The 21,479-nt window shown below is 38.1% G+C and overlaps 1 protein-coding gene across 3 annotated transcripts in view; it reads right to left on the bottom strand.

Moving 5' to 3' along the window:
* The window catches only part of KIF6 (kinesin family member 6), a 465,466-nt gene that overhangs the window by 259,944 nt on the left and 184,043 nt on the right, over positions 1–21,479 (bottom strand). The window lies entirely within an intron of this gene.

Here is a 21,479-nt window from a genome sequence, read left to right as displayed (position 1 = left end):
GAATATATATATATATATATATATATATATATATTCCACATATTCTTTATCTATTCATCAATTGATGGACACTTGGGCTGTTTCCATTGTACTGTAGGTAGTGCTGCTATAAACGGGGTAGACAGCAACATGCAAAAGAATGAAACTGGATCACTTTCTTGCACCATGCACAAAAATAAATTCAAAATGAATTAAAGACCTAATTGTGAGACCTGAGACCATAAAAACCCTAGAAGAGACCTCTAGGCAGCGACCTCTTTGGCAGCGAAATTCAAAATGAATTAAAGACCTAATTGTGAGACCTGAGACCATAAAAATTCTAGGGGAGACCTCTAGGCAGCAACCTCTTTGACACTGGCCATAACAACTTCCTTCTAGGTATGTCTTCTGAGGCAAGGGAAACAAAAGCAAAAACAAACTATTGGGACTATATAAAAATAAAAAGCTTCTGTACAGTGAAGGAAACAATCGACAAAACTAAAAGGCAAACTACAGAATGGGAGAAGATTTTGCAAATGACATTTCTGATAAAGGATTAGTATCCAAAATATGTAAAGAATTTATAAACCTCAACACCCAAAAAATGAATTATCCAATTTAAAAATGGACAGAAGACATGGGAATAGACATTTTTCCAAAGACAACATCCAGATGGCCAATAGACACATGAAAAGATGTTCAACATCACTCATCATCAGGGAAATACAAATCAAAACTGCAATGAGATATCACTGCACACCTGTCAGAATGGTTAAAATTAATAACACAAAAGTTGGTGAGGATGTGGAAAAAGTGGAGTCCTCATGCAGTGTTGGTGGGAATGTAAATCAGGGCAACTATTCTGGAAAGGAGTATGGTGGTTCCTCAATATGTTAAAAATAGAACTACCCTATAATCCAGCGATTGCCTTACTCTGTATTAACCCAAAGAATACAAAAGTACTATCCCCTGGTTGACTTATAGTCTTCACAGTGGCTGTTCCAAGTCTTTTCACATCCCCTAAGCCTACCATGACTCTCATTCTGGCAATATTGTAACTTCCCACTAGATGGACAAAGTCAAACCTGTTATAAATGGACTCTTCCAGTTTCCTCTTCCTTCACCTCCCGGAGCATCTCTGTCTCACCACGCAGACCCATTTCTTTCTTTCACATGCTTTGTGTAATATCCTTCCTCCTACTCATGGCTTTTCTCTCCCCCTGGGCTCTCTTCATGCTTCTGTCTGGGTTACCTCCTATTCATCACCTCCTTTCTCTTACCCCATTGTCACCTCTCCATGCTGACTTACAATGATGTTCATGTTTTTTCTATTCTAAAACAAAACAAAATAAAAAACAGAACACCTCCCCTTGGAGGGAGCATCCATCCCCTCTATTCTGAAGTCCTAGTTTAGTTTACGCATTTGTGTGCTTCCTACAGTCCCCATGGCACTTCAGAGCTAGTGCACCACCTTAGCTCCCCCACTAGATTGCAAGCACCAGGAGGCAATGCTTAGCTCTTCTTCATCTTTGCACTCCCCTCTCCCACCCTGCATCTAAAGCAGTCCACGTATTATGTTCTCAGTACAAACATGTTCTTTAGTTAATGGACTTATTTCCATGGAAATTATTCACCTCTGTGTTGAGACGGAATTCTTGAAGAGGAGGGCATAGGGATGGTGATCAGTATCTAAGATGCTAAGTATCATAATAGAGCAGCAGCATATCTTTCTCACATTGCTATCTTTCTTAAAGATTTTATTATTTATTTGAGAGAGAGAGATGAGAGCCAAACCATGAGTGGAGGGGAGTAGCAGCCAGAGGGAGAGGGAGAAACAGACTCCCCGCTGAGCAGGGAGCCCAGTGCAGGCTCCATCCCAGGACTCTGGGATCATGACCTCAGCTGAAGGCAGACGCTTAACCGACTGAGCCACCCAGGTGCCCCATCTTTCTCACGTTATTATGAAATTATTTGCACGCTTCCAGCATCTTTTTTACCTGTACACATTTCCCTTCTGCTGTTACTATCACCCGCTCAAACTAGATGTAATGATTTCCATCTATAGAAGCTTTGGACTTCATTTTTTTTTCTCTTCTTATAATCTGTAACATGTACAGCTGATATTTACAAGTGTGAGCCAATTTATATTGTAATGTGTAAGGTGTTTCTTAGGTGGAGGAATACTTGTCATTTGCACTATTTGCTGAATGATACCATGTTTCTTTGAAGAATAGAGCACACAGATTCATTCTGATACAAAGGTCTTATATGGCTTTTCGTATAAAACATTATAAAAATATAATATATAAAATATATTCACATGAAATATTATAAAAATGTTTATGAAACAATTCCAAACAACACAGACATGAATAAATTAAAAAGTAAACACACCTCTCTGTCCTCCTCTCCCTTACACCATGCCACCATTCACATCTCCTCTATTCACTCGCAATAGCTTGGGAGATCCACTGCCAACAGCTGAAATACATTCCTCTAGCTCTGACCCAAGCAGACACCTAAGTCCTTATGTTTATACGTTTTGTGTTTGTCTTTACAAAATTGAGAGATCACATTCTGAATAGTACTCTCGCCATTATTTTTCTAAACAATTTATCACAGATCTTCCACGTCATTTTATTTCATTTTTAATGCACTAGTGTATTTCATTTTTATGTATTCCATCTTAATAGCCATATAATATTCCATAGCATGGGCATACTGATCCTTTCATGATTAACACTGAGGAGACATATTCACAGTTGCTACTTTCCTCGGTAACTTCTGAGGAGGACTGAATCTACAATTCCCATTTAATGAGGCTTCAAAAAAATAGTAATGTTTATCTACTTGTATTTTCCCTGAATATTTTTCCCAGAAGTTCTGGAACTCTTAAAATCCCTATTAGTTCTAGGATATACCCATTCTTTGAAGTAAAAACATTTTGTGGTTTTCAGTGTCCATAATATTTTCAACAGAAACTATTCTAGGAGCTATGATTAATCAATTTTTCCTTCTTGCTTTTTCTTTAGAAGATTATTTCTTCTAAAGTATAGTTTGATCAGAAAGCATATATTTTAGGAAATATCCCATGAGGGAGGGCTGAAGTAGAATCCTAGTTCTTAAGAAAGCATTATAACGTACAAGTCTGCTGATCAGCTGAGTGACCACACACAGATCACTAGCCCCACTGGGCTTTGGCTATTCCATTAAGATTCTTGTCCTGAACAGTACTAGTATAAGATTACAAGGAGGACCAGGAACTCCTGCCTAAATGAAAGAACCAGGTTGCCTTACCCCTTCTAGTACAAAACTAAATCTGGTACAAAACTAAGAATGAAAATCAGGCCTTTTGATGTGCATTTTTTTCTCAGTACTTGAGACCACGAGTCTCTTTAGATAAGAAAAATGCCTGGTCTTTCCTTCATACATTTGATTTATTGTAGAATTTATTTTCTTATCAACCAAGGACTTGATCTAACAATTAAAATGCAGAAAAATGCCTAATTCAAATGTTTCTGAGGTACTCCTCTAGTAGTTAAGAGTGAACGATTGACCCCAAATTCCGTACATTTTCCTATCTCCCAAAAATAGTTCCCAAGTTCATACCTAGTCACTGCTCCCACTGAGGGGTCTCCCAAATGCCAGAACCCTGCTGGATAGTGAAGAACTGTTGCAGAAAAGGCTCTCTAAGGAGGTCGAATAGAACAATAAAGTCTGTTCTTTAGGAAAAGCCCAAGTAAACAAAACAAAACAAAAAACACTTTACTTTCTCTCTACTTTCACTAGGAGAGAAGAAGGAAGAGCAAAGAATCCTAGGGGAGAAGTAAAAATAAATGTATGCCATTCAGTTCTAGTTCATATGGACAGGAAAGATCACAGATAATCTACCTGTGTCTGAACACAAAACCTGGCTGATGGTAGGTGACTGGTGGATATCTGGTGACTATGCTTGACTACTAGTGAGATGCCTCTGATAGCCTGGAGCCTAGTCTAGCAACTCTACCATATTAAATATTTGATACTTAAACACGTAATAAGAATTGACCATATGGAGATCACTTAAGTCCTCTCTTTCTGCTCCTAATATTTCTTGCCAAAAAATGAAGTTTCGTTTGCAGCCACATTTTGGTGGAAATTTAAGTTAAAGAGTGTGAATAAAAGAGCAAGTTAATTATCATTAACAGTAGTTAATTTAACTTGAGCAAGTACTAAATGCTAGATACTATTCTGTACCATTTAAATACATCGTTTCCTTAATCTTCACAACTAGATGAGATAAGTACTATTTTATCCTCTTATTGTAGGTGAAGGAACTAAGGTACAAAGAAGTTGAGTATCTTGCCGAAGGTCACACAGCTAGCATATGGCAGAGATGGCATTTAAACTCAGGCAGGCTGATTTCAGATTCCAAGTTTTTAAACACTATATTTACTATCACAAAATTACTAAATTTATTTAAATATCATGCTGGGCAATGCATTTCTAAAGGAAAATAAGATGCCTATGAGAAATATTTGAGGAGGTAAACAGGTGAATAGATAAGCAAGAAATAACTGAGGGGCAGTTGCTTAGATCTTAACAAAGTCACTGACCAGCATGGTATTTTATGAAAAGCAAAAGAAGTTGAGAAAGAATCAGAATGTCCCACACTAGCAAATTAGTTGAATAAATTATGGCATAATTATGTACATAGTAAGCAACTATTTAAAATAATGGTGAGGGATGACTGAGTGGCTCAGTCAGTTAAACATCTGATTCTTGATTTCAGCTCAGGTCATAATCTCGGGGTCCTGGGATTGAGCCCTGTGTCTGGCTCCATACTTAGCACAGAGTCTGCCTGAGATTCTCTTTCTCTCCCTCACTTTCTGGACCTCCCTTGCCCTCTTGCTCTCTCTCTCTCTCTCTCAACTAAATCTTTAAAAAATAATGGTAAAAATGTATATTTATTAACATTAAAAATATCTGTGCTATATTATAACAGGTAAACAATGAATCCCTGTACAGGGATTCTGCAAGTACCCTATAACATACCCAAAAGACAGAAAATAAGAAATAAAGAGGGAAGGAAGGAAGGCAGGCAGTCCTGAGACTTCTACCCAGTTGTTTCTGGCTCAAGAACATTTATTATCTCCCTGTGAAGAAAGACCAGTGATCCAAACTGAACTGGCTCTTCTAAAATATTCTTATGATTATGTTACATTTAACTATTTATTAAATTAAAATCATTATTTATACATTGAGTGTGATTATGACATTCTCATTATTCTGAATTAATCTTTGTTTAAAAAAAAAGTTTATGAGCATGTTCCCATCAGCATTAGCTTCTAAAAATGAGTTAGAAACCATAAGTCTATGGTGCTGGTTGTGGGAAAGCTGGGAGAAAAGAGGAATGGGGCATCATTAAGAGCATACCTAAACTGGCTCATGGAGACCCTGGCTGGTTTTTAACCATGGGGAGTGTATCCCGGGGAGAGGAAGGGGAGTGTGCCTTCATAAAGTGGGTACAAACATAATAGAAGTGTCCCAGAGCAGAGTATTTATTCCATGGAATTTACAAAAAGTCCACAGCAATGGAAACTCGTTCTCTGATATTGATCTGAAAAGACTGAAGTGGATAAAATAGATCCCCATTGGTGGGTCAGGGCTGTTTTGTGGTTAGAACAATGGAAATGCCTAGCATCCCTGAACTGACGGCTCTTAGATCATCTGGCTTCTCACTGGTTCTAAGGGAGGAGTAGGCAGCTTATTCCAAAAAACTAGAAAGGAGTTCTGATATAAAAACCCAACTGCTATTAACTGTGCCAAAAAGCATCAAAATCTGCCTGACCTTTACCAATCCTTTTGCCACTACAGAGGGCTCCATCAAGGATGGGTTGTCTCTTGACAGGGTTAAGCAACGTGGAGGCTGACAAACTATGGTTACATACAAACATGAGCAAAGATCTCAAAAGGAGATGGAAAATAGTGATAAAGATAGAAGAAGAAACTTGATTACTCTTAACTTCTAGGAACATAAAAACTAAATAAGAAAAATGGGAGAACAGTTAAACAATTAAAAAAAATTGATCATGGTAGATAACAAATGTCGCTGAACTATAAGGATAAAGGATCTCAACTATTAACTGATTCATCAACCTCTGTGGTCACAAATTGCTCATCTGTAAAATGTGCAAAATAATATCACCTCTAAGCTCTCTCAGCTCCATGAAATAAGATATTGTAAGAAACAAAGGCAGGATATTTATCGTCTGGCCCATTGATGCCATGAGATTCAAAGTGTGAACACTAAGCCAACCTCAAGGCATCACCTGGGAGCCTCTTAGATAAGTAGAGTCACTGGTTCCACCCCAGACCCACCGAACCAGAACTCAGGCCCCACTAAGATTCACTGAATCTCTACTTCAACAACATTCCTGGGTCATCTCTGTGCACATTAGTATTTAAGCACTACAAGGAGGCAACCTACTGTTGAATGCTGAGTCAAGAATACCTTGTCAGCCCTGGAAACCAAGCAAATACATAACTTGAAATGTTAAATAAAAGAGTAACTAACATCTCTTGATGGTCAACTATGTCCTGGCCACTGTGCTAGTTACTTCACATGTTTTTTTTCTTATTTAAATGGAAAAAGAATTAAAGAGAATTTCATAGTCTGGTTCTCTTTATAACTGCCTTTTTCCAATTATTTTATTATTACTTTTATTGAACATCCATTACACATCAGGCACTCTCATATGCATTTTGTTATTCAGCTAGACCATAAACCTATAAATTATTTTCCCTCTTTCAGAGATGAGGACAGGAAAGCTCAGAAGTTAAGTAATGTGCATATTATTACAAACTTAGAAAACTGAAACACAGGGATTTAAAAACCGGTCTTTTGCATCAGAAACCCCTCCTCTTTCCACATATATCACAAAGCCTCTCAATCAACTCAGAAAAATGCCTCACACTTGCCATAATCTCTGGTATACTGAATTTTTATTTTCAATTCAAAACTGTCTACAGACTTCTTTAAAAAATTTTTTTTTAAGATGTAAAGATGCAAACAACAAGGTCAACTTTGTGTCTGGCATCTCCAAGACAAGAATTTTTAACAGGACACAACAGTGGGGGTTCTTGAGACCGAATTATGGGGGACAAAGGAAGGCCTTATTTTGACCTTCCTAACATGACACGCCTCTTTTATGGGGTGTCACCCTCTAAAACATACAGTGTTGGAATAGAATGTAATTTACAAAAGGAAAGTTCAGATAAGAACAATAAATTCACAATTTATGATTAACTATAATCCACAGGACACGAAAAACTAAAGGCTGAAAGAGTGCCAATAGGACCAGGGCCAAAGGAAACTATACAAATATTTTTCAGGGTCATTAGTTTCATGTTTGTTTTTTGTTAGAATCTGCTGAAAGCAGCATTCCCAATTGGCTTAAAGGAGGTTGCTTCAAGATTTTTTTCTTTTAGAATTCCCCCGCCTGTGACAAGTATTAGAAACGTTATACACTCCCCCAGCTCTAATCAGTAAGTGAGAGACATGGACTTTCATGCACAAGGAATTGAGTTAAATGTCAGCCACTTTGTTGGAATGAGCTCTTTTTAATAACAGTAGGGGGCCAGAAAATTCATGGTTTCCGTGTTGCAGAGGAAATTCCTATGCAAAGTTTATCTTCGAGATTTGTCTTAGTAAGGAATATTTCCTTTACCTCCATAAAAGCACAGTTATCTGGCACCTCAAATGCAGAGTCACACAACTGCTTGATTCTTTCTGTGTTTTGAAATGACAACTGTGAAAAACCCACATCAAAAACCAGACTGGTTTGCCTCTTTAAGGGTGAAGGTATAGCCTATTTATAGGAAAACGCATTTGTGGTCATGTACTTCAGTTTACAGAATTTCCAAAAACTACTTTGAAATAATTTTTAAATAAACTAAAACAGCTTTGAAGATACTAAAGCCTTTTTGACTTTTTGTTGTTGCTGCTTTTGTTTTTTTTTCCTTTCTAGCAGTTTAGTATTTTTTTTCTTCAAAAGACATATTTTAACAATTTTGTTTTGTTTGGTTTTAAATAGGTTCCATGCCCAGCGCAGGGCTTGAACTCATGACCCTGAGATTAAGACCTGAGCTGAGATCAAGAATCCAACAATTAATTGACTGAGCCACCCAGGTGATCCTCAAAAGACATCTTTTAAAAGTACTTTTGTAATGCAATGGTGAAGGTTTTGAAAAGTTACAGAAAATGATTATGATTTTGTCAATCCCGATATTCACATACCCAATTTAATGGCATATAGTTCTTGATATGATCAAAACATCTTAACTTCAAGATGTAGAAAGGTTCAGTGGTTTAGAACAAATGTAAATAAGAAATGAAAATAACATAAATCAATCAATCCACAGATCTTAGTAACTATCTCTTTAAATTCTGTTGTATCTTTTGAACTCTTTGTTGGCTGTAGGCAAACACTACCTTATTTGTTTTCATGTAAACATGGATACTCATCTATATAAATGCATAATAAATAAGAAATTGACTTACAGGAAAGAAAATGGTGGTATGGTAGGATGGGGGAAGAGAGGCTAGTTAGTGAGCAGCAGCGTAGCTGGAGTCAGGAAAACATAAAAGACAAGTCAACTTCTGGAAGGCAGCGATGACAGTGAACAGAAACAACCTAGAAAAGGTTTCCTGCCATTGTGTTAGAGGCTGGGGATGCTGAGAGAAGTGAAACTGGGAGTAGAGAGACAGATACCTAAGGCAAGGGGGAAAAGGCAAATTGGATTAAAATGTGCAGAAGTGGGGCGCCTGGGTGGCTCAGTGGGTTAAAGCCTCTGCCTTTGGCTCAGGTCATGATCTCAGGTCCTGGGATGGAGCCCCATATCGGACTCTCTGCTCAGCAGGGAGCCTGCTTCCTCCTCTCTCTCTCTGCCTGCCTCTCTGCCTGCTTGTGATCTCTGTCTGTCTAATAAATAAATAAATAAAATCTTTAAAAAAATTAAAATAAAATGTGCAGAAGCTACAGAGAGAGCCCCTCTGAGCAGAACACTGGGGACTGTGAGAAGATTAAGTGTGGGGACTGAGGCAAGAGAAGGAGAGAGAAGGGGGAGAGAGGCAGGAGGTGAGGCAGGAAATAGGGATAGGAAGGTGGGGCAGGAAGAGGATGAGGAGAATAGAAAGGGAGAAGAGACAGAGAAAGACGTATCTCAGAGGGATAAAACAGGAGCCTACCCATGGAACAAAAGCTTACTGGGAAATCTGGAGGAATAGGGCCTGTGGAAATGGGCTGGACTTTACCATCACTATATGGCTCTATGGTTCATTTCTGTCCACAGAAATGTGGACCTGTCCCCAGAAATGTGGACCTGTCCACAGGTCTCTCCAGACCATTCATTAATTTAAAGGCGTAGTGAGAGGTTTTTTTTTTTTTTTTAAATTTTTTAATTTTTTTTTCAGCATAACAGTATTCATTATTTTTGCACCACACCCAGTGCTCCATGCAATCCGTGCCCTCTACAATACCCACCACCTGGTGCCCCCGACCTCCCACCCCCCACCCCTTCAAAATTCTCAGATCGTTTTTCAGAGTCCATAGTCTCTCATGGTTCACCTCCCCTTCCAATTTCCCTCAACTCCCTTCTCCTCTCCATCTCCCCTTGTCCTCCATGCTCTGACGTAGTGAGAGTTTTATCCACCTCTTGCTCCAAGTCTCTGAACTCCTTTTCTATAATTCTGTCTTGTAAGAAATTATATTTGTAGATAACATGAAACTTTAGACACAAACATTTCTCATCTGGTTCCTTTAGTGAAAATTCTGAACGACAGCCTTGGTTTATATACAAAAATGCGGAACATATATATTTTTTTAATTAGAAAAGTAAAAATTTTTAAAAGACAGATTTTAAAAGATTCTGGTATGTAAAAATACAAAGGAAATCCTTGTGGGTATGTTACCAATTATTTGATAACAAATAATTTGTTTTATTCTATCATATGGACAACGGCACATAGCTATTTATGAAATGTGTATGAAACATGTATAAAACATATGTTCATGCAATGTAAATCTAGAGTAAATTTGTGTAAATTGAACCTTACATTATCACTATATATTCTATATTAGTTCTATATTAAATTGAAGATGAGTTTACAAGGTAACAAGAGACCCTAAGATATAATAAAAATCATAAGAAATATCTAAACCTTAACAAATTCAATGTTTTTCTTAAAAAGATGACCATTAAGTTATTAAAACAGTGATGGAGGGCCTGTACAGGAAAAAGTAAAAATTTAGAAAGGGAACAAAGAGGACAAGAACACACTGGGAGGCTTACTATGCTCCTGAGTGAGAAGAGGCACGACTGTAATCTCTCCCTAAATTTATCACTAAAAGTTAAAGTAAATCAATAAAAATCTGAATGCATCTTTTTTCCTAGAAATATATATACACATACCCCCCACAAAATTTTGTATCGTTTTTGGGGGGTGCAGGATCCCCAAATCCTGCCAAATCTATACATGGATCCTAGGCCAAAGATATACATATATATTGATATGAGAAGATGTCACAATCAAATTAAAACACAGGTTAAAAAAACAGTAAATAAAGTGTGAGCTCATTTTGGGGGGGGTGCATGGGCAGCAAAGCAAGGTTTATTGAGTGAGGGATAGCAAAGTGATAGTACAAAGCTCCCATGGAGGGAGGGAACTCCAGGGGTTTGCCGTGAGCTCATTTTATTAAAATACACATTTATATGTATTCACTGAAAATGTTGAAGGATTACAACCAAATAATAACAGTTGTTATCTCTGAGCGGCACAATTACCAGTGGTTTCTATCTTCTTTTTGTTTGCCTGTCCATTAGCACTTTTCCAAAACAAATGTGAATAGTTGGCAAAATAAGAAATTATAAAACCCCTACATTCTCAAAGCAGAATTGATAAAAAAAAAAAAAGCAGAGGAAACTCTAAACATTAATTTATAGCATTTCGCATTGCTTTCCCTGAAGATGATACTATAGGAGAGAGATACACTTTATTTGCTATTAGGTGCTTGAAATGAATTAGATCCTTTGGTTAAAACCCAAAGTCATTCCTCTGCTGCTTCCAGACGGGTTTGATTTGTTAATATGATCTAATTACTTATTTTATGGCCCTGATTATACTGGTTGGTGGCTATTTCTGCATTTGTTCATGCGTCCTTTGAGCAAGCTATCAGGAACCAGGTGTTAGACATTGCTATAATTTATTATTTCCATAAGTGCACACTTTGACACTGTGGGTTTTCTTTAAGTGGCATAAACTATATAAAACTGTAATTAGAACAAACATTTGTTTCAGGAAGTCTTTAAAAATCTCTAGTGCCATGTGTAGGCAAACTTTTCCCGTGAAAAGGTTATTGGGGAAAGCAAGAGAGAAATACAAATATTCCTGGCTGTGGTGATGGGTATCATTTCTTCTTTTAAAAGAATTCCCTGGAGCTCACAAAACCCAACTAGCAAAAAGCATTAACAGTGAGAAAGCACTGAATAACTAGAAGAATGAAACAGTATGTTCATGCTTTCCTATTTAAGATTTTCTAATTTAGAATCTGTACTTGGACTTCTGAGGCAAGAGCTGTCCAGGCCAAAGGAATGCAATGTGTCAACTGTAGTCCAACAAATAGCATTGCCATTCACGCCCCGTCCCCTTTTCATTATCTGCTTTCAATATCCATTCATTTGGCCTATTAGAACCCAAAGCACTTAAACTTTAGGACAATAAAATAATCATTAAAGTACAGAAATAGACCTAACATGGAGACAGGCCTTTTTAATCATATTAGATAACTATGTCTTAAGAACTCAACGCTTCCACAAACTACCCAAGGATAATTAACACAAGCTGTAGACCATGCTTTTAGTTTTCATTTTAATATCTTCAAAATGTAGTGTCAAGACCAGAAACACTTTGTACAAAAGTGGAGAAACCTCATCTGTAGTGAATTATATCTCATGAATGATTTCAGAGATCTGATTTCTTACAAAATAAGAGAGGGAGCATTAGCCATTAATGACCTGTGGGATATGTAATCCACAAGTGTAGGTTATTGCTTTATAGTCAGCCATTTTAGAAGCTAGAGTAAGGATGCTTAGGACCCAAGAGATGTGAACTCAGGACCATGTTAGCAGATCATCTGCCAATTAATTAATTAATTAATGTAAACAATGCCTGATTACTTGGGCTACTTCTCTTCAGGAGGTGTGAATTAACCCAATGGCAAACACTAACCATGATATGAGATGTTTCTCATTCTCTACCCAATGAGCTATTTTAGAAAAGAACTACATTTGGGGCTTAAATTTATCACTGCATAAAGGGAGACTTTCAGATGACAGAGTATAAAAATCAAGAATGGGCTAACTCCTTCATTCTTAGGTTTATTCAGACACCATTTACTGGCCGTCTACCATGAAGCAGGCATTGGGTATATAAAGATGAAAGACACATTCAAGTCTATTCTCTTCACCTTAACTTCCCCTGTATCTTGATTTTTAGAAATCTTTAAGGCTGTGTTTAATGGTGCTTTAAAAAAAAAAAAAAAAAAAAAGGAAAAACATGAATGTCAATTAGTTGTTTTTAAGACAAAACTCTTCATGGGAATTAAATAAAAGTAAAAACTTTGATCATACAAGAAACTGAAATCAGGTTACAAAGGTCACATTGGACACAATTCTACAAAAAAAAAATTGTTTATTTGAAATTCAAATTTAAGTGGAAGTCTTGCATTTTTATTTGTAGATGTGGCCATCCTAGGCTGGAAGCCGGAAAGCCTGCAGGGAATCCAGTGCTACGCTGGCCTATGGAGGCACGTGGCTGGGGTGCCTGGATCTGGCAGGTGGGCAGGCACTGGCAACTGCTGTTGGGTTCCTAACCTATTCACTGGTCATAAAGACAGGCGAGGCCCAATGCCACTGTTCTTCCCTCAGAGAATAAAACACACCACACTGTCTGCAGTGCCTAAATGTTTCCACACTAATAATAATAATAATAATGATACCCTACACTTTCAATTGATTTTATTATTATTTTTAAAGATTTTATTTATTTATTTGACAGAAAGAGACAGCACAAGCAGGGGAAGCAGGAGGCAGTGGGAGAAGCAGACTCCGCCACTGAGCTAGGATCCCGATGTGGGGCTCAATCCTAGGACCTGAGTGGAAGGGAGATGCTTAACTAACTGAGCCACCCAGGTACCCCCAAATGATTTTAAACATTAAAAATTCAGAGAGTGATAAAACTTTTTAGAGCCTTTGGGGAGCCAGAATTTGTGCAGGCTGATTTTCTCAGGAAAATATCTGACTTGGTAGTTATCTTTTGTTATGAATCTATAAAATAAGGAGACCAGACTATAGCTTTAGTCCTTTTGATCCTCCTCTCTCTTAAATGTGCTCCCTGCCCAACTTTCTTTCCTAAATTTTGTCTTAATTCACTAGTCTGCTAAAAGTCATCCCCAATCTTCCCACTCAAACGTAATTTCTGCCCTTCCAATTATCCCAGCAATTTTGTATCAGGGGTTACCTTTCACCTTTAGTATAGATATTCATGTACGTGTCTCTCTTACAAGACTGAAGCTCCCTAAAGCCAGAGTCTGTCACTAACTTCATCTTTGTTGTCCCTTCCTGGCCATCCCTGCATAAAGGATCTTCTTTTATCTAATGCCCCTGCTGTGGGCTGAGGACAGTCCTTTTTTTGTGCCTCTGATGCTGCAGCCTTTTCAGAGGCAGAAGTTGTTTGCTGGGCATTTTCTGATTCAAGTCAGACTCTTTAAGATGTCCTGCCTTTGTACAGAGCTGAGCTGTAGCAAGCAGAAATAAAAATAGCTAAAGCAAGGAAACTTCCATTGCACACACTGCTGAGCTAGTGTAATTGCAGTAGAAAGTCTGGATCTTAAAATGCACTTATGGACTGAGCAGATAAATTGCCTTAACAACAAAAGCATGGGTCAACATTCAAACCAGACAGAGAGAACCAGACCCAGGAGAGGGGTGCCTGGGTGGTTCAGTTGGTTGGGTGTCTGATTCTTGATTTCAGCTCAGATCATGATCTCAGGGTCCTGGGATCAAGCCCTGTGTCCAGCTCCACACTCAGTGCAGAGTCTGCTTGAGATTCTCTCTCTCTTTCTCCCACTGCCCAACCCTCATAAACAAACAAACAAATAAACAAATAAAATCTTTTTTTAAAAAGAACTGGAACCATGAGAGAAGGGTACCTAAGCTAGAATCAGAAGAAATCCTACCATAGAAGAGAATCAACAGCTAAACCCGACCCACATAAATTATTACAAGCCTATATATTATCGGCAAAGAATATTTATGAAAGTCATAAAGTGTTTTTCAAGAAAAGAACAATAAGAATGTTAAAACACGAATATAAAACTCAAATCTTTTAGAAACAAGTATGTGTAACCTGTTGTTTCCTAACTCAGTGAGGAAACAACAATGCTTTGGTTAAAAGCTTAGCTCATACAAGGAAGAAGATTCTACTCAGCACCTAGAGGGGTGCCTGGGGAAGTCATGGGCAGGACAGGGTCACCCAGGGAGTCCCCAAAAACTACATCCTGCATTTATGAGGTTAGGCATGAGGAGATCCCAGGGTTTCTCCCCAGTCATCTGAACTTCTAGTTGTGTGACACAGTCAACATAAACCTTCTGAGAACATGTTTCTGTGAAATCAGTGATACTGACTGAAACAAACAAAAAATCCCATACATTTCCGCTATTCCCCTTTGGCTGATAACAAAGAAGAATGAAGGAATGAACTTTGGAAAAGTTAGTCATTTGACCCAAATGGTGGCTAATAAGAATAATTAGAATCTGTCCCTGTGTTTCCTAGCAACTACCTCATAGGTTAGTGGCCCATGATTACTTGAACTATGAGGAATTTCATTATTGGCATGAACTCTTGAGTTTTATCAGCTGTGGTTACTTCTACATAAACTGTCTCATATTAAAACAAGCACTGGTTAATACACTTCTAACACACCAAAAATGAGCCAACAGCAGTGGGCGGATATTTACTTTATGGCCCTGTTCTCCATCTTAGTTCAGAAGCCAATCACCTAGGACAGAAAGGGGGATAGATTTCCCCACAAGGGAAAACATATAGGTCCTTTCCTTGTCTCTTATTGGACAGTCTAGACAAGACCATTTCTATATGACAGAGTGAATGAACAACAGTGAAGACAACCCAGAATTCTAGACAGACCTTAGTTTCCGACAGTGAGCAATACAGAGAAATCCAGCCAGTTCTAGAACAGGGCTTGCATTTTGTAATCCTCTCAGAAACAGGATTCAGGTGCAAGTCATCACAACGCCTTACATCTTTGTGGCTCGAGGGCCACATAAGAGCAGCTCGGGAGACAGACAAAATAGGATTCACATTCTGACTCTGTATCTCATCTTGCTAGCCACATATTATCTGCCTCATGAAGTTATTGTGGAGTTTTTATCTGATTATGCATACAAAAAATTAATGAAATGCCTATCAGCAAATGCTCAATACATGACATTTATTTTTATCATAATTATTACTGCATGTTTACTGAGTGATTTGATTATAACTTATGGAAAATGTTATGAGCTAGAGAATATTTCACTTTTATATCTTTAACAGGATTTAAATACTGTTATTTCACCTGATCAAAAAATGATACATGCCCAACGCAAAAAGTTTAAAAAATACAGAATGAAAAAGATTACTGTAATTCAAGAACCCAGAGATAAGATGGTGAAATTCTGGTGTTTACAATTCTAGACTAGTTTATAAGTGTGTATATGTGTGTGTGTGTCTGTGTAAGTGTATACATAAAAATGCATTTTTTGGTTACAAAGTAACAGAACACATAGTTTGGAAGTGTCCCCAGGTCAATATTTACACAGATCTTCACTGACATTGAAAATTACTACATTATAGTCAATTAAATGAATGTATCAAAACCCAATTCTCGGGCGCCTGGGTGGCTCAGTGGGTTAAGCCGCTGCCTTCGGCTCAGGTCATGATCTCAGAGTCCTGGGATCGAGTCCCGAATCGGGTTCTCTGCTCAGCAGGGAGCCTGCTTCCTCCTGTCTCTCTGCCTGCCTCTCTGCCTGCTTGTGATCTCTCTCTGTCAAATAAATAAATAAAATCTTTAAAAAAAAAACCCAATTCTCTATTATAAATGGTGTAAAAAACAACTTCATACATACATCTTTGTACATTTAAGGACAAATTTCTAGAAATTAAATTACTGAGCCAAAAAGTATACTCACTGAAAAAGTTTGGAGAAATGCTCTTTAGGGCTGTCCAGGAAGAGGGCACAAGCTAAAAATGTTACATGGGATTTACCCCAGGCCCAGTCCTTTGGACCACCCACCTTTGGCCCTGTCCACTCTACCTCCTGTGTAGGAGCTCATCCATGCCCTCCCTGTCATGGGATATCATACCAATAAGGTTGGCAAAAACTGCATCTCATTTTAATCTGCTTTTCTATGATAATTAGCAATGTCTTGGTCTCCTGCTGGTTGCTTTCTTCCTCCACATTTATGGAAGAGTTATGGCTATTAAACAGGGAACATGAGAAAAAGTGAGATGCACAAAAAAGGGGAAACGTGGCTGCAATTTTCAATTAGAATTTCAGATTCTATAGCAAAGTAAATATATAGTACTGAACTCTGCACAGCACATGCTAGATGACAGATCTGGAAAGTACCTGGATGAGCAAAGCAGTGGGAAAGCAGTGATAGTATAAGGTGGGCTTATGAACGAGAAGGGGAAATCTTACTCCTCAAACTGAAGAAATTATACACTCGGCAGTAGCTATCTTGACATTAATAGTGACAAGTTCTGGAGTTTGAGGTTATGGTCATCCATATGATCAGTTCATGATAAACACAGAGAGAACCATAAGGAAATTAGGCTGGGAGGATGGGAGTAAGAATGAGGAATACAGGCACACCTAGGAGCTAGTGTGGGTTTGGTTCTGGACCACCACAATAAAGCAGATATTACAATAAATCGAGTCAAATGAATTTTTTTGGTTTCCCCGTGTATACGAGTTATGTTCACACTATATTGTAGGGTTTTAAGTGTGAAATACCATTATGTTTAAAAAAGCAATGTAAATTTAAATTTAAATTTAAAAACCTTAATTTAAATACTGATGGCTTAAAAATGTTAGTCATCTGAGATCTCAGTGAGTTACAACATTTTTGCTGGTGGAGAGTATTTCCTAATGTTGATGGTGCTGACTGAGCAGGGTCGCGGGTACTGAAGACTAGGGTGGCTGTGCCAACTTCTTAAAATCAAACAATAATGAAGTTTGCCACACTGATTGACCTTTCCTTTCATGAACAATTTCTATGTAGCATGAGATGCTGTTTGATAGCATTTTACCCACAGTAGAATGTCTTTCAAACTTGGAGCCAATCCTCTCAAACTCTGCCACTACTTTATCAACTATGCTTAGGGAAGATTCTAAATCCCTTTAGTGTCATTTTAACCATCTTCACAGCATCTTCACCAGGGACAGATCTCAAGAAACCACTTTCTTTTCTCATCCTTAAGAAGCAACTCCTCATCAGTTCAAGTTTTATCGTGAGATTGCAGCAGCTCAGTCCCATCTTCAGACTCCACTTCTGATTCTAGTTCTCTTGCTATTTACATCCCACCTTCAGTTACTTCCTCCTCTGAAATCCTGAATTCCTCAAAGTCCTCCATGAAGGTTAGAATCAACTTTTTTCAAACTCCTATTCATGTTGATATTTTGATCTCTTCCCAGGAATCACAAATGTTTCTTAATGGTATCTAGAATGGTGAATCCTTTTCAGAAGGTTTTCATTTGACTTTGCCCAGATCCATCAGAGAAATCACTATCCATAGCAGCTATAGCCTTATGAAGTGTATTTCTTAAAGAATAAGTCTTGAAAGTCAAATGGCTCTATGATCTGTGGGCTGCAGAATGGATGTTGTATTAGCTGGCATGAAAACAACATTAATCTCATTAAACATCCCCATCAGAGCTCCTGAGTGACCAGGTGCATTGTCAATGAGCAGTAATATTTTGAAAGGAATCACTTCTTTTGAGTAGTAGATCTTAGCTAAAGCTAAAAATATTCAGTAAACAGATGTACTGTCACCCAGGGTTTGTTCCATTTATAGAGCACAGGGAGAGTGGATTTAGCATAATCAGCATAATTCTTAGGGGCCTTAGGATTTTCAGAATGGTAAATGAGAATTGGCTTCAAATTAAAGTCACCAGCTGTCTTAGCCTCTAATGGGAGAGTCAGACTGTCCTTGGAAGCTTTGAAGCCAGGTACTGACTTCTTCTCTCTAGTTATGAAAGTCCTAGATGGCATCTTCTTCCAATCTGTTGTTTAGTGTAGCCACTTTCAACAATTAGCATAGGTAGATCTTCTGGAGAACTCACTGCACCTTCTACCCCTGCACCTGCTGTTTCCCTTGCACTTGTGTTACGGAGGCAGCTTCTTTCCTTAACTCTCATGAGCCAACCTCATGCTTTCAAACCTTTATCCTGTACCTTCCCCACCTCTCTCAGCCTTCATAGAACTGGAATTAGGGCCTTGCTCTGGATTAGGCTTTGTCTGAAAGGAATGCTGTGGCTAGTTTAATCTTCTACCCAGACAACTAAAATCTTCTCCATATCAGCAATAAGGCTGTTTCTTTCTTATCATTCATGTGCTCACTGGAGTAGCACTTTTAATTTCTTTCAAGAACTTTCCATTTGCATTCACAACTTGGCTAACTGTTTGGTGCAAGAGACCTAACTTTTGGCCTGTCTAGGCTCTTGGTATGTCTTCCTCATTAAGCTTAATCATTTCTAGCTTTTCATTTTAAGTGAGAGACATGTGACTCTTCCTTTCACTTGAATACTTAGAGGCTACTGTTGGGTTATTAACTGGACTAGTTTCAATATTGTTGTGTCTCCAGGAATAGGGAAGTCCAAGGGGAGGAAGAGAGATGGGTATTCCAGCTGGTTGGTCGAGCACTCAGAACACATACCACATTTGTTGATTTAAGTTTGCCATCTGACATGGGTATGATTTGTGGTGTCCCCAAACAATTACAATAGTAATACCAAAGAACAGTAATCACAGGGCACCATAACAAATTAAATAATAAGGAAAACGAATAAGGAAAAAGAATTACTAAAATGTGATACAGAGATATGAAGGGAGCAAATACTGTTGGAAAAATGGTGCCAGTAGACTTGCTTGATGTAGAGTTGTGATGAATCTTCAATCTGTAAAAAATGCAACATCTGCAAAGTGCCAATAAAGCAAAGTACAATAAACAAGGTATGTTGTACTCTGAGGAATAAAGTACAAAAACACCCAGTCTTGAGTCATCACTGAGCTTAGCTCCTTAGAGTTAGGTCTTCTAGAACTTGGACAGGTTGTCTGCTAGGCCAATCAGGGTAGGCTAAGAGCCTGTCCTTGTATGGTCTTGGGGGATGTTTGTCCTTCACCGATAAGGATGTAAAGGCAGGCTATAAAGCAGGGTTTCTATAAGAAAGCCTATTGTCAGTTGGAGGTAGAAACAGAATATTTGCACGAGGCATCTTACATTTTATTTTGGTGTGCCTCTGTTGGGAGTTGGAGGTATACCATGAACTCAGATTTATGTTATTTGGAGACAATTCTCCATGATATTGTGCCAGACTAAAAGGGTCTGTCAAACTACCATTATCAATAGGTGTAGAATTAAAAAAGAAGTAGGATTTATACCAATGTTCAGCTGAATACAAAATAGTCACCATCTCATAGTCCAGTGAATGACACAAATTACCCCTGTTCCATTTGGGAGCATTCTTAACTTTACTGGCACTGGGATGTCCTGTGCTGGGGTTCATTGATATATAAAAAAGTCTTTGGATTTTCTCACAAGTTCTCAGATCTTTACCTGAATGGCAGGGGGATGGCTATCCATCCTGGACACAGAGAAGAAGCATGAGTGTCCATACTGTATAGAGAAGCTGAAAAATAAAAGCCAGTTGTCTAATTCTAGGTTCCACACAACTTGGTAGCAGTTCTGAGAGTCCTTAAGAGTTTTCCTTCATATTGAGTTTGGACAATTTCTCAAGCAGGCCACTTTTACATTTTATTAAGAAAGCTTGATCTATACAGACAGTTATTTGGGTAATTAATCTTTCTTTTCATTAAGTCCTTTATGCTCCTGGTTGTTATTGCTTATTCTGTACATAATCATTTACATGTTTTAATCTTTAATTTGTTTTTTTTGTTTTTTCAAAAGCAGATGTCACATGTCCTCACATAGTTCCCTCTGGCCAGGCACCATGCTTTATGCTTCTACGTCTTTGCAGCTTCTAGCCTAGTGCTGTGATGTGCTTAATAATACTCAGGGACTGACAATTAAGTCCCAGATAGAACTGAATCGCCAATTTTCAGCTGAAGCAGGGCCAAGGATTAGAATAGAAGGAGAAATCTTTACATGTCCTCTCCCCAGCCTCAAGGGATGAAGCCAAGACCAACTGTTCTCTTGGAACTCTCAGGAGTCCACAGATTTATAAGCAAATGAGCTATATTACAAGACATACCCAAAGGTTAGGTTCTAAGGTCATAAGACAAGTTAGCCTCCCCTCGCTCCCCCAAAAACAAGTAATCAAACAAAATCTTTCTCAGTAATGACAGCCACAAAATCTCAACTCAATCCATCTTGCCCATTTATAAGATTTTAGGACATTCACTAACAATTGTATGTTTGAATATTTTTAGTAGAGCTATTATATAGGTGTTCAAACGCTAAATTCAGAAAACGGGAAACAGAAGGTTTTGTTGACACATCCAGCATTGGAAAGAAAGAATAGGGGACTCAAAATAAAAACAACTGGGAAGTACCTGAAAGAAGTATGAAGTTATTAAAATAAACTATTCACATTTAACTTCCACAGAGAGATGTGGGGAATTCCAGCTGGCGGGGATCCTGAAGAAAAGCGGGGTGGAGAGAGAACAGGGGCTTGGAGGATATGCCTTAATATTGGATAAAACATCTACAAGTGGCTGGCAAAGTCACCTGGGGGAAAAGCCTTCACCAACAACATTCAAGAGAAAAGCATTTGCTTTTCCCTCTGGCATGATTCTCATGCGCTCAGATATGGACCTGTGCATATACAGATGGCTTTTTTATTTGTCTGTCTCTGTTTTTCAGAATTTCTGTAAGTACACATCCCTTATATACTTATACACACTACATAGTGTAAATTATGTACACACATTTACAAAGACTTTATTCCAATTTATAATGTTACTTTAAATACAAATGAAAACTTTAGGCATTGGTTCTCTTTATGATTCAGGCTGCTACTTTATCTTTAATTTTCCAAATTATCTAGAAAGTTTCAACAAATTGTTGTCACTTTTGGAGTATGTAGAGCACTGTTATGGTTAAGGAAGTAGACAGTAAGATTCAAAGCAAGCACATCCAATTTGGAAGCATTTTATGAACA

The sequence above is a fragment of the Lutra lutra genome, chromosome 6, assembly GCF_902655055.1.
Source record: "Lutra lutra chromosome 6, mLutLut1.2, whole genome shotgun sequence".
Lineage (NCBI taxonomy): Eukaryota > Metazoa > Chordata > Mammalia > Carnivora > Mustelidae > Lutra > Lutra lutra.
This window is presented reverse-complemented; position numbering and strand designations above follow the sequence as displayed.